Source organism: Phyllobates terribilis, unplaced genomic scaffold (genome assembly GCF_046119375.1).
Source record: "Phyllobates terribilis strain yellow unplaced genomic scaffold, ASM4611937v1 Scaffold_4__5_contigs__length_816908805, whole genome shotgun sequence".
In the NCBI taxonomy this organism is placed as follows: Eukaryota; Metazoa; Chordata; class Amphibia; order Anura; family Dendrobatidae; genus Phyllobates; species Phyllobates terribilis.
Genome location: NW_027362764.1, coordinates 683,687,989 through 683,700,518, shown reverse-complemented (window position 1 = coordinate 683,700,518; position 12,530 = coordinate 683,687,989). Strand labels below are relative to the sequence as shown.

Here is a 12,530-nt window from a genome sequence, read left to right as displayed (position 1 = left end):
TTTCCTGTGTGATTCTGTTCCTTGATAGTACCTCTGCTTCCTGTCTTTCCTCAGTCTGTAGGTCCTTTCTGCTTCTCGTGACAAACTAGTGAATTTACTGACACGTGAACAACAGCTGTTCAGCTCGTCAGGACTCCCCCCTTGTTCACGGAAGAAATTCACTTACTTAATTTAAAAAACAAAAAAACAGGACTGGCTGGCTCACCATTGTAAAATAATACTCTTCCTGTATTATTTTTTTCTACTGAGGACTTTTCAAAGTATCAATATCACGATATTCTTATAAAAAAATGTATCTATTTATTCTTGGATTGTCCATTAAAAAGAATCAGATTGCAGCAGGTACATACAATAATTAGTTATAAAGTAATTGTCCATTTGTCCATAATTAGCTTAATTGTTGAGATTCACCCATCTTTCCTTGGATCCTGGCTGGTAAATCATGTCTTTGTCCAGCATGTGTCCAGGCCTACATGTCATCTGCTTCTCAGCATGAAGATTCTGTGTCTTGTGGGGTGGGCAGAGCAAGAGAGCCCCCCCTTTCTGTATCATGGGCTTTCATAGCCAGTCGTATGGACACCTGTTCTACATATGGTAGTGAACCAAAAGTACACACACAAATAGCGCATGTCAACTAGACACGATGGCTGAGGCATAGAACTCAGAAAAAAGATTATCGATTAACATTCCAAATGAATTTCCATAATTAACCATTTAACAGAGACCGCCTGGGAATGCCAGATGCTGTAGGCTTTTGCTTTTTCCTTCATTCCACCAGCAGGGGGCACTCTCTTTTATGCCTTTTTTCCATTCCCCTTCACAAGTGCACACATTCATTCTCTTTTCTTTTTTTCATTTGCTTTCTCTCTTGCGCTATTTCATCTCTGCAAAATACCAGCATCCTTCTGATCACCGTGGGCCTCCAGCATTGTTGCTTCTTTACTTTTAATACTAGGCTCCTTTTCACCAGGACCAGCGTCTCCCGCGTGGCTGGAGGCAACCACCGGTAACCCCAAGCAGAAGACCTTTGCAGGCAACACGACCCTCCCCCCTGAAGAGCAGCTCAAAGTCACTGGCAACCATCTCACCCTCTTCCTTCATTCACCCCTGGACGTCTCGCTCCGCCCCCAAGTTACGGGTCCAGCTTGCTCTTTCTGTCACATTACCGCGATGAAGGGTTTAGCCTGCAGGAGACCCTGCGCCGAGCCATTTTTGAAGAAACCTGATGCGGCGGGTGAATCACTGCTAAACAAACCACACCTGTAGGGATGGCACAGCCTTTGCATGGACCCTTCGGAGCCAGCCCCATCACGGCCAGATTGCTCGCCATCAAGCGATTCTGAGAAAGGCTGGCCGGGCGATGGATCGAGCAGCGTCTACTGGCCATACCACCTTGGATACGCCCGATTTCGTCTGATCTCGGAAGCAAAGCAGGGCTGGGCTCAGACAGTACTTGAATGGGAGACCACCTGGGAACACCGGGTGCTGTAGACCATTTTGATGACGTTTTGCCCTACTGCCCAGCTCGGCTAGCATGGAACGGCGCCTTGCCGGACACCGACCTTAAGTACCTTAGATGATGGAAGCCCCAAGGCCTCTGAGTCAGTTGGCAGCTAAGTACGCTACCCCGCTGCCCTTCACGCAGGCCTGACACCGAGCTCCTTACCACGGCTAGGAGTGCTTATTGACTCCGCAGCTCGCCGTGTGGAAATGATGGCGTTAAAAGCACCCGGGGCCGTGAAGGGGCCAGACTTTCAGCAGATGCCCAGGGAAGGTTTTGGATGCCGGCCGCCTAGCGAGGGCCAGCAGAAGTAACATGTTTCTCTGCAAAGAAGCTTGTGTAACCAAGCCAGACGACTGCCAAAGAGCTAACCTCAGTGCAAGGAAGGCAAGGAAGGTAAGGAAGGTGCGGAAGGAATTGGGGAGGGGGGGGTGATTCCTGCTAGGGCCCTGAAATCATAAAACAGGCAGGAGAGTCTGACGCATGGTGACGGAGCGGTTGTAGGGGCAGATAGGCGGTGTTGTCACGTGCGAGCACGTGTGCATGCTGGCTTGTGTGTGAGAGTGCGCTTCCTAGGTGTGGCGCACTGCAGACAGTCAAGGGGATTGTTCCCTTTCATTAAAAGTTAATCCCCGGCTGCAGGCTATTAGAAAGCAACTAACCGCGCTCTACTCACCCTACCCGGGTCTACCGGTGAGTCTCGCCTCTGCTCCCGGCCTGTGGCATTGGCCGTGAAGCTGACGTTCCGTCGACAGCGCTGCAGCCGATCAGTGAGCTCAGCGGCTCTGAGTGGGGCGTTGTGTCTACAAGACCTTTTAAGGAAGCCAGCAAAAAAATTGAAGAGAAGGGAAAGCACAAAAGGACCTGGTCTTGCTGAGCACTGGAAAGGGCAGCCGGCAGCCAGACGTCAAAGTAGAAAAGCAGCAAGTGAGAGGCCTGTCTCAGGCTACGGCCACACCACCCTGAACATGCCCGATCTCATCTGATCTCAGAAGCTAAGCAGGGCTGGGCCTGGTTAGTACTTGAATGGGAGACCACCTGGGAATACCAGGTGCTGTAGGCTTTTGCTTTTTCCTTCCTTCCACCAGCAGGGGGCATTCTCTTCTATGCCTTTTTTCCATTCCCTTTCCCAAGTGCACACATTCATTCTCTTTTCTTTTTTTCATTTGCTTTCTCTCTTGCGCTATTTCATCTCTGCAAAATGCCAGCATCCTTCTGATCACCGTGGGCCTCCAGCATTGTTGTTTCTTTAATTTTAATACTAGGACCAGCGTCTCCCGCGTGGCTGGAGGCAACCACCGGTAACCCCAAGCAGAAGACCTTTGCAGGCAACACGACCCTCCCCCCTGAAGAGCAGCTCAAAGTCACTGGCAACCATCTCACCCTCTTCCTTCATTCACCCCTGGACGTCTCGCTCCGCCCCCAAGTTACGGGTCCAGCTTGCTCTTTCTGTCACATTACCGCGATGAAGGGTTTAGCCTGCAGGAGACCCTGCGACGAGACATTTTTGAAGACACCTGATTCGGCGGGTGAATCACTGCTAAACAAACCACACCTGTAGGGACGGCACAAACTTTGCATGGACCCTTCGGAGCCCGCCCCGTCACGGCCAGATTGCTCGCCACCAAGCGATCCTGAGAAAGGCTGGCCGGGCGATGGATCGAGCAGCTTCTACTGGCCATACCACCTTGGATACGCCCGATCTCATCTGATCTCGGAAGCAAAGCAGGGCTGGGCTCGGACAGTACTTGGATGGGATACCTCCTGGGAACACCGGGTCCTGTAGACCATTTTGATGACGTTTTGCCCTACTGCCCAGCTCGGCTAGCATGGAACGGCGCCTTGCCGGACACCGACCTTAAGTAACTTAGATGATGGAAGCCCCAAGGCCTCTGAGCCAGTTGGCAGCTAAGTACGCTACCCTGCCGCCTTCACGCAGGCCTGACACCGAGCTCCTTGCCACGGCTAGGAGTGCTTATTGACTCCGCAGCTCGCCGTGTGGAAATGATGGCGTTAAAAGCACTCAGGGCCGTGAAGGGGCCAGGCTTTCAGCAGGTGCCCAGGGAAGGTTTTGGATGCCAGCCGCCTAGCGAGGGCCAGCAGAAGTAACATGTTTCTCTGCAAAGAAGCTTGTGTAACCAAGCCAGACGGCTGCCAAAGAGCTAACCTCAGTGCAAGGAAGGCAAGGAAGGTGCGGAAGGAATTGGGGAGGGGGGGGGTGATTCCTGCTAGGGCCCTGAAATTATAAAACAGGCAGGAGAGTCTGACGCATGGTGACGGAGAGGTTGTAGGGGCAGATAGGGGGTGTTGTCACGTGCGAGCACGTGTGCATGCTGGCTTGTGTGTGAGAGTGCGCTTCCTAGGTGTGGCGCGCTGCAGACAGTCAAAGGGATTGTTCCCTTTCATTAAAAGTTAATCCCCGGCTGCAAGCTATTAGAAAGCAACTAACCGCGCTCTACTCACCCTACCCGGGTCTACCGGTGAGTCTCGCCTCTGCTCCCGGCCTGTGGCATTGGCCGTGAAGCTGACGTTCCGTCGACAGCGCTGCAGCCGATCAGTGTCTACAAGACCTTTTAAGGAAGCCAGCAAAAAAATTGAAAAGAAGGGAAAGCACAAAAGGACCTGGTCTTGCTGAGCACTGGAAAGGGCAGCCGGCAGCCAGACGTCAAAGTAGAAAAGCAGCAAGTGAGAGGCTTGTGTCTGTCTATGGCCACACCACTCTGAACATGCCTGATCTCATCTTATCTCGGAAGCTAAGCAGGGTCGGGCCTGGTTTTTACTTGGATGGGAGACTGTAAAATAATACTCTTCCTGTATTATTTTTTTCTACTGAGGACTTCTCAAAGTATCAATATCACGATATTCTTATAAAAAAATTTATCTATTTATTCTTGGATTGTCCATTAAAAAGAATCAGATTGCAGCAGGTATATACAATAATTAGTTATAAAGTAATTGTCCATTTGTCCATAATTAGCTTAATTGTTGAGATTCACCCATCTTTCCTTGGATCCTGGCTGGTAAATCATGTCTTTGTCCAGCATGTGTCCAGGCCTACATGTCATCTGCTTCTCAGCATGAAGATTCTGTGTCTTGTGGGGTGGGCAGAGCAAGAGAGCCCCCCCTTTCTGTACCATGGGCTTTTATAGCCAGTCGTATGGCACACCTGTTCTACATATGGTAGTTGATATGGAATAACGTCTCAGTCTCCCAAAGGATGAGTGCACACACTATCTCTGCAGATTAAAGAAAGTTTTATTGTAGCCACAAGAGCTCTGATCAATATTAGAACAGAACTGCCTCCATTGTATTGGGGCACAATTCTTATAGTATAAATTGTGGGTTGTACATAGTAGGTGGGACATAGGAAGATTATAACATAACCAATCATCTTACAATATAAACAACTAGCATCCAATCATTAGTAATCAGGCGATTACATAAAATGCTTACCTATGTACTTATATAATTACTTGATGCAATGTACCTGTTTTGTTGGTCAATGTGCTTTCCCTAGATCAACCTGACCTCAAAAGGGCATTTTGACTAAGATAAGCAACCCCTGCAAATTCCACAGTGGCTTGGGTAAACTTTACATCTTTGCTTAGAGATTATTGATTAATCTTATTATAATTTAGTTGTTTAAGCAGCATATTTTACTACATTGGTTTATAGGAGTGTTAAAGGGTTATATTAAAAGAGATTAATTGATATGGTTTACTAATTTTCCTATCATTTTCCTCTCTCTGATAATAATATTATCACTTGTCACTTACACCTCTACATCAAAGTAATAGTATCTTCTGCCCTCTCTCCGAAAAGGAGGGGGAGGAGCAAGGAGAGGTATTTCAGAATTTTCATTTGCCGGAAGGAGATGAACGTTTAAGACGTTCTTGGGTCTTCGGATTTTGTTTATGGCCCACTTACATAATTTTATGAGCAATATGATGATGAAAGCAAACAGACAAATTTGTAGGAACATGTGACCTACACCGACAATCCATCCTCCTATACCTTTAAACCAGTTAGCAGGGTTCAACCATTGTAACCAACTGCTAAAAATGGTTTCATCATCATGGGAATGTTCTTCTCTGAATCTTTCTTTTAATTCCATGGCTTTGGCGATGTGTTTATCTACTCTAACTGAAAAATTGGCATCTACATAGTTGCAACAGGCAGGACCGATTATCTGACACATACCTCCTTGACTGGCCGTTAAATAGTCCAATACTATAGTATGTTGATTTAGTACTTTTGCATGAAACCGAGTTTGATTGTTTAGTATTAGGATGGCATCGAATACTTCATCTGTGACATTATCAAACAATTCTGCTAATTGTTCAATGTTATGAGAATTGTGGATAGCCAATCCTGTAATTGTGAGAGTGAGTCCAAACTTTGTGTACCATGGAGTGTGTATCAAAGGCTGGGTTTTAGCTCTTCTCTTCTGCATCATATGTCTTGGTATCTGATCAAGGTCTATCTCATCATGGGCGATGGTCCATGTAGCTAGGGTCAATCTTGCTAGGGTACATGTACCAACACCATCATAAGGTAGAAATTTGTAAGCAAAAGTTCCACAAACATAATACATATTTTCTGGAAGAATGATATGTTCTCCACCTAAATGGGATAGCAACCTATAAGAAATTTCAGATGCATACCATATGAGGGGTTGTAACCTCGGGGACGGGCACCAGGGGTGTCTTAGTATTCCTCTTACTGTTTGATTGCATGTATTCGTATCTTCATTATATCCTGAACTATTTATTAAATCATGCAACAAACCTGATGTTCCTTCGGTTAATTCGTATACTAGGCCCCCGAATAGAGTAGATCCTTCATTATTTTCTGATGTATAGGGGACATGACTTGGTAGAAATATAACCTGTAATGATTCTAGATTAACAGGTATGGATCCCAACTCATTATTTGTAATATTAATTCTATTACATCGTATGCTGGTAGATCCTGGACCACATACAGCTATGCTGTGGGGTGTAATGAGGGATAGATCTCGAATCGCTACCCACCATGGTGGAGCTGTCCATCCTGCTATTGGAAGGGACACACGAGTGTTGTTATATCGTGAAGCACTTAGATTTGTGGGGAATGTGAAAGTTTCTTCCAATGACAGGATAAGTTCCTCCATTGGTACAGGAGTAGCTAAGAAAGGCATAGATTTTGAGGATATTGGTGAATGAGTGTGTAACGCCGATGCTACAGTACCCCCCCCTTTAGGCCCCCTCTTTTTTTGGTCAGAAAGAAATTTCTCAAGGAGAAGCGGGGCGTTGATGTTCTCCCTGGGTTCCCAAGTTCTCTCCTCAGGACCAAACCCCTTCCAATCTACCAGAAAAAAGGTTTTTCCTCTTACCCTCTTGGAGGCCAGAATACTCTCTACCTCAAAGATGTCATCAGCGGAAACCGGAGCAGGAGGGGCACCTGGATTTTTGGAAAAAAAGTTAAAGACAACGGGTTTGAGGAGAGATACGTGGAAGGAGTTAGGGATCCGTAGGGTGGCCGGGAGTTTTAATTTGTAGGCCACAGGGTTAATTTGCCTGAGGACTTCGAAGTGGCCGATGAATCGAGGACCCAACTTGTAGGAGGGTACTTTGAGCCGCACATGTTTGGATGAGAGCCAAACCTTGTCTCCCGGACGGACTTGGGGCGGATCCAGACGTCTCTTATCAGCATATCTCTTCATCCGCTCAGAGGAGAGAAGAAGAGCGGACCTGGTGCTCTCCCAAATAGTAGAAAATTCGCTGACAAGAGACTCCGCAGCAGGGTTGTCCACAGAAACGGAGACAGGAAGTGGAATCCGGGGATGTTGGCCACCGACTATAAAGAACGGGGATTTGGAAGAGTACTCGCTCTCATGGTTGTTATAAGAGAACTCGGCCCATGGTAGGAGATCCACCCAGTCCGAGTGGTGAGCATCAACGAAGTGCCGGAGGTAGCTGGACAAGATCTGATTGATCCGCTCCACTTGACCATTGGACTGAGGGTGGTAAGCGGAGGAGAAATCCAGGGTAATGTCCAGCAGCTTACATGTGGCTCTCCAGAAGCGAGAGGTGAACTGAACCCCACGATCCGACACGATGTGGAGGGGCAGACCATGGAGACGGAAGATGTGGCGGATAAAGTCTTTAGCCAGCTCGGGTGCAGACGGAAGACCAGGCAGGGGAATGAAGTGGGCCATCTTAGAAAAACGGTCAGCGACAACCCAAATGACAGTACAACCGGCAGAAACTGGAAGGTCGGTGATAAAGTCCATAGCGATGTGTTGCCAAGGAGCAGCAGGTAGGGGAAGGGGCAGGAGATGGCCGGCAGGTAGATGTCGGGGAACTTTGTTACGGGCACAGGATGAACAGGCCGCGACGAAGTCTACCACGTCCTTACGCAGGGTAGGCCACCAGTAATGCCGGGTAATAAGTTGGAAGGTCTTCTTTTGGCCAGCATGGCCAGCTAGTTTAGAAGAATGTCCCCAGCGAAGAACCCTCTCCCGATCTGGCACAGCTACGAACGTCTTGCCGGGTGGAAGACGAGTCAGATCCAAGGGGGCCACATTCATCACCTTGGAGGAGTCGATGATGTGCGTAGGTTCCTCCTCTTGATCGGAGGACAGGAAGGACCGGGACAAGGCATCAGCTTTGACGTTCTTGTCCGCAGGACGGAAATGAAGAATGAAGTCGAAGCGGGCAAAAAACAACGACCACCGGGCCTGGCGAGGATTGAGTCTCTGGGCATTTTGGAGATATGCCAGGTTTTTGTGATCCGTGTAGATAATTACCGGGTAGAGAGCCCCTTCAAGCAGATAGCGCCACTCTCCCAGTGCCAATTTGATGGCTAGCAATTCCCGGTCTCCAATGGAGTAGTTGCGCTCCGACGAGGAGAAGATTTTGGAGAAGAAGCCGCACGTTACCATTCTCCCGGTAGAAGACTTCTGGGTGATCACCGCTCCGGCTCCGGAGGAGGAGGCATCAACCTCCAGGTAGAATTGTTTATTACAGTCCGGACGGTGCAGGACGGGAGCAGAGGCGAAGGCTTTCTTTAGGGAAAGGAAGGCCTCCTCGGCTTCAGGTGACCATGTCCTGGGGTTAGCCCCCTTACGGGTAAGTGCAGATATGGGAGCAGTCCGAGACGAGAAGTGTGGGATGAAAAGACGATAATAATTAGCGAAGCCCAGGAATCGCTGTATCGCCTTCAAACCTTCAGGACGAGGCCATTTTAGAACGGAAGAGAGCTTCTCGGGATCCATTTGCAGACCTGTTTGGGAGATGACATAGCCCAAGAACGGAAGGGAGGTCTGATCGAAGAGGCACTTCTCGTATTTGGCGTAAAGGTGGTTCTGCCGAAGCCTAAGCAGGACCTGACGAACATCCCTCCGGTGTGTGGGGAGATCCGGAGAGAAGACCAAGATATCTTCCAGGTATACCACTACGCAGGAGTACAGGAGGTCACGGAAGATGTCGTTGACTAGTTCCTGAAAGACCGCGGGAGCATTACAGAGACCGAAGGGCATCACAAGGTACTCAGAGTGACCGTCCCGGGTATTGAATGCCGTCTTCCACTCGTCTCCTTGACGGATACGGACCAGATTATACGCTCCTCGTAGATCCAGCTTGGAGAAGATCCTGGCGCCCTTGAGACGGTCAAACAATTCGGAGATGAGTGGCAGGGGATATTTGTTTTTTACCGTGATGAGATTGAGTCCTCTGTAGTCAATACAGGGACGTAGCGAGCCGTCTTTCTTTTTGACAAAGAAGAATCCGGCTCCAGCCGGGGAGGTAGATTTTCGGATAAATCCCCTAGCCAGATTCTCTTCAATGTACTCAGACATGGCTCGGGTCTCGGCTGCAGACAACGGGTAGATACGCCCACGGGGAGGAGTGGTGCCAGGTACCAGGTCGATCGGGCAATCGTATGGCCTATGGGGTGGCAACGTCTCAGCTTCCTTCTTACCGAAGACGTCCGCATAGGGCCAGTAGGGAGCCGGGAGACCAGGTAAGTTAGCTGGAGTAGGCTGAGGGCGAAGTAGACGGACCGGGACCAGGCAGGTCCTATGGCAGTCAGGACCCCATCGGAGTACTTCACCGGACCGCCAGTTCAATACGGGTTCATGTGTCTGGAGCCAAGGTAGACCTAGCAACAGGGAGTGAGAAAGTCCGGACAGCACATGGAATGAGAACTCCTCAGAGTGCAGCATTCCCACCTGCAGGGTTATGGGTTCGGTGACGAGCAGGATGGTCTCCGAGAGAAGTCTTCCATCCACGGAGGCGACTGACAATGGTTCAGCCAGGGACTTGGTGGGAATATGGTATCTCTCTACCAGAGACTGGGAGATGAGGTTTCCAGCAGCTCCAGAATCCAGATGGGCGAGTTCAAAGAGACGGTTTTCTCCCCAAGCAATAGAGACCGGTAAGGTCAGAGACGGAGAGGGCTTACTTTTGTCTAGGACGACCTCTCCGAGTGGTCCTAGACACTGGCGTTTCCCGGCTTTTCCGGGCAGGAACGGATGAAGTGCTTCATACTGCCACAATAGAAACAGCTTCCCTCGAGATTCTTGGCGAGAACCGACCATCTTGGTCTGGTCGACGTGCATAGGCTCAGGAGAGTGTAGCTGAGGAGAGACGGAGGGAGTGACGGGTTTCTGAAAAGTAGGAGCTAGACGTGGAAACCTCCTCTCATGGGTGACCTCTTTGGCACGCTCCTGGAACCGCAGGTCAATCTGGATGGCAAGAGTTATTAGGTCATCGAGAGTGGTAGGAATGTCCCGACCGGCAAGTTCATCTTTAATACGGCCGGACAGACCCTCCCAGAAGATGGAAACCAGAGCGTCATTATCCCAGGCCAGCTCCGAGGCAAGGGTACGGAACCGTATGGCATATTGGCCCACGGTGAGACTTCCCTGACGGAGGCGTAGCAGAGATGATGCGGATGAGGTCTTCCGTCCGGGTTCGTCGAAGACTTTCCGGAAAGCCATGAGAAAGGCAGGCAAGTCGGACACCAGGGGGTCTCCTCTCTCCCATAGAGGATTTAGCCAGGCCAGGGCCTCTCCGGTGAGATGGGACATGATGAAGGCAATTTTGGCCCGGTCGGAGTTAAACTGGTGAGACAGGAGTTCAAAGTGCAGGGTGCACTGATTTATGAAGCCCCGAGCCTGGGCGGAGTCGCCTCCGAAACGAGGAGGTGCAGAAAGCCGGGGTCCGGGGCAGGATACCATGTTATTAGTGGGCAGTGGAGCTGCCAGATTGCGAGTCATGGCACTGGCGGTGGTTGCAGGCAGAGCAGTCAGAGTGTCCAGGCGAGAATTGACATTCCGCAGGTGACCCAGGATGGACTCCTGTTGGGACCTCTGACGGGACAGTTCATGACACAGGTCCGAGAGCGAGGGAGCTTGGGTGCCACCGGGTTCCGGTGCCCAAGCAAACTGTAACGGGTCTGGGAGGCGGAACCTCTGAGCTACTATACAAGGGGGCGGTCCTTGTAAGGGAGCGGGTGGCGACCAGGGTAGACGGGCAGGCAGTCACAGCAGGTGACTGGGACAGTCTCTGAATGAACGGACAGGAGGTCACGGCAAGTGACCGGGGCAGTCTCTGGATGAACGGGCAGGAGGTCACGGCAAGTGACCGGGGCAGTCTCTGAATGAACGGGCAGGAGGTCACAGCAAGTGACCGGGGCAGTCTCTGGATGAACGGGCAGGAGGTCACGGCAAGTGACCGGGGCAGTCTCTGGGTAAAGGATTGGTACGACCTGTGGCGGCAGATGATAGACGTGAGCTCCCAGGTGAGCAGGCGAGAGACTCTGGATAATCGGGTGGTCACAGCATGTGACGGCGGAGCCTCCAGGAAGACCAACAGACAGGTAGCAGATGAGCGCTCCCAGGTGAGCGGGCAGGAGTCTCTGGACAGGAGGGTGGTCACAGCACGTGACTGCAGAGCCTCCTGGTAGGCTAGCAGACAGGCAGCAGATGAGCGCTCCCAGGTGAGCGGGCAAGCTGGTCTTTAGACAGACTGACAGGAGTTGGAAGGCAGACTGTCGGACCTCAGGCTAGCAGGCAGGTAGCAGGATAACAGGCAGGAATTAGAGAGCAGACTGGAAGGAATCTGGCAGGTATCTGGCAGGTAACTGGAAACGGGACCTGAGGGCTGAAGCAGAGTAGTGAACAGTGCTACAACATTGTTCGGGCACCTCCATTTTGGAGGAGGTGCCTTTTATATGGGAGGTCCTCCGGCAATTGGCCGGGGACTCCTTAGGACGGCGCGCGCGGTCCCTTTAAGAGAGGGGGAGCGCGCGCGCGCCCTAAGCACACTGCCGGGGAAGGAGCGCGTGCCGGAAGCAGCGGGGAGAGAAGCGCTGGAGGACGCCGCGCCAGGAGCGGGGAGGTGAGAAGGACGGCGTCTCTGCCTAGAGCGGGGCAGAGACGCCGATGCTACAGAGTGCATATCCAACAATCTTTAGTTCCTGTGCGCTTGGCTATAGTGTCATGCATATTTAACAATTTATTGTCCCAGGGCTCTTGTAGGTGTTCATGTAACTCCCGTTTACCTCGAAGGAATTCTCTATCATCAAAACACCAAACTATGCACCGGGCTTCATAACCATTAGGTTTATAATAGTACTCTATACAGTCATGAACATCTGGGATACCTCTTTTCTTCCTCCCTCCCAAGAATGGATCTAGTGGTATTATTGGATTATCAGTATCTGTGGACGTAGAACATTCACTTAAACTGTGTAAACACACCATTATCACCAAAAGACTACATAGGCCTATCACCGCTCCCCAGAGTCTTTTGCTCGCATGTGGTCCATATAACTGCTCATAGAGTGACATCTTCTTCTTTGTTTTATCCTCTTCACGCGATGGAAGAACAGCGCTGGAATTATCTTCAGCTGTTACAGCAGCGACTTAGGTGGCAGCCTGAGAGAAGCGTATTTCTGCTTTGTCTCAGACCACAAAAACTTACTTAGGGGTGCAGCTCAGGGTTTGTGGTACAGATGATGTCAGCTGGATCTTCTTTATCTG

At 50.3% G+C, this 12,530-nt stretch overlaps 1 non-coding gene and 2 pseudogenes across 1 annotated transcript; all 3 read left to right on the top strand.

The window, feature by feature from the left end:
• The first annotated feature begins 1,374 nt into the window (after positions 1-1,374).
• On the top strand, positions 1,375-1,494 carry LOC141268091 (5S ribosomal RNA; annotated as a pseudogene).
• Positions 1,495-2,445: 951 nt separating this feature from the next.
• On the top strand, positions 2,446-2,564 carry LOC141266453 (5S ribosomal RNA). The gene has a single exon (XR_012320489.1). It is a non-coding gene; the product is annotated as a 5S ribosomal RNA (ribosomal RNA).
• A 606-nt stretch (positions 2,565-3,170) lies between these two features.
• LOC141267945 (5S ribosomal RNA) lies at positions 3,171-3,290 on the top strand (annotated as a pseudogene).
• The last annotated feature ends 9,240 nt before the right edge of the window (positions 3,291-12,530 follow it).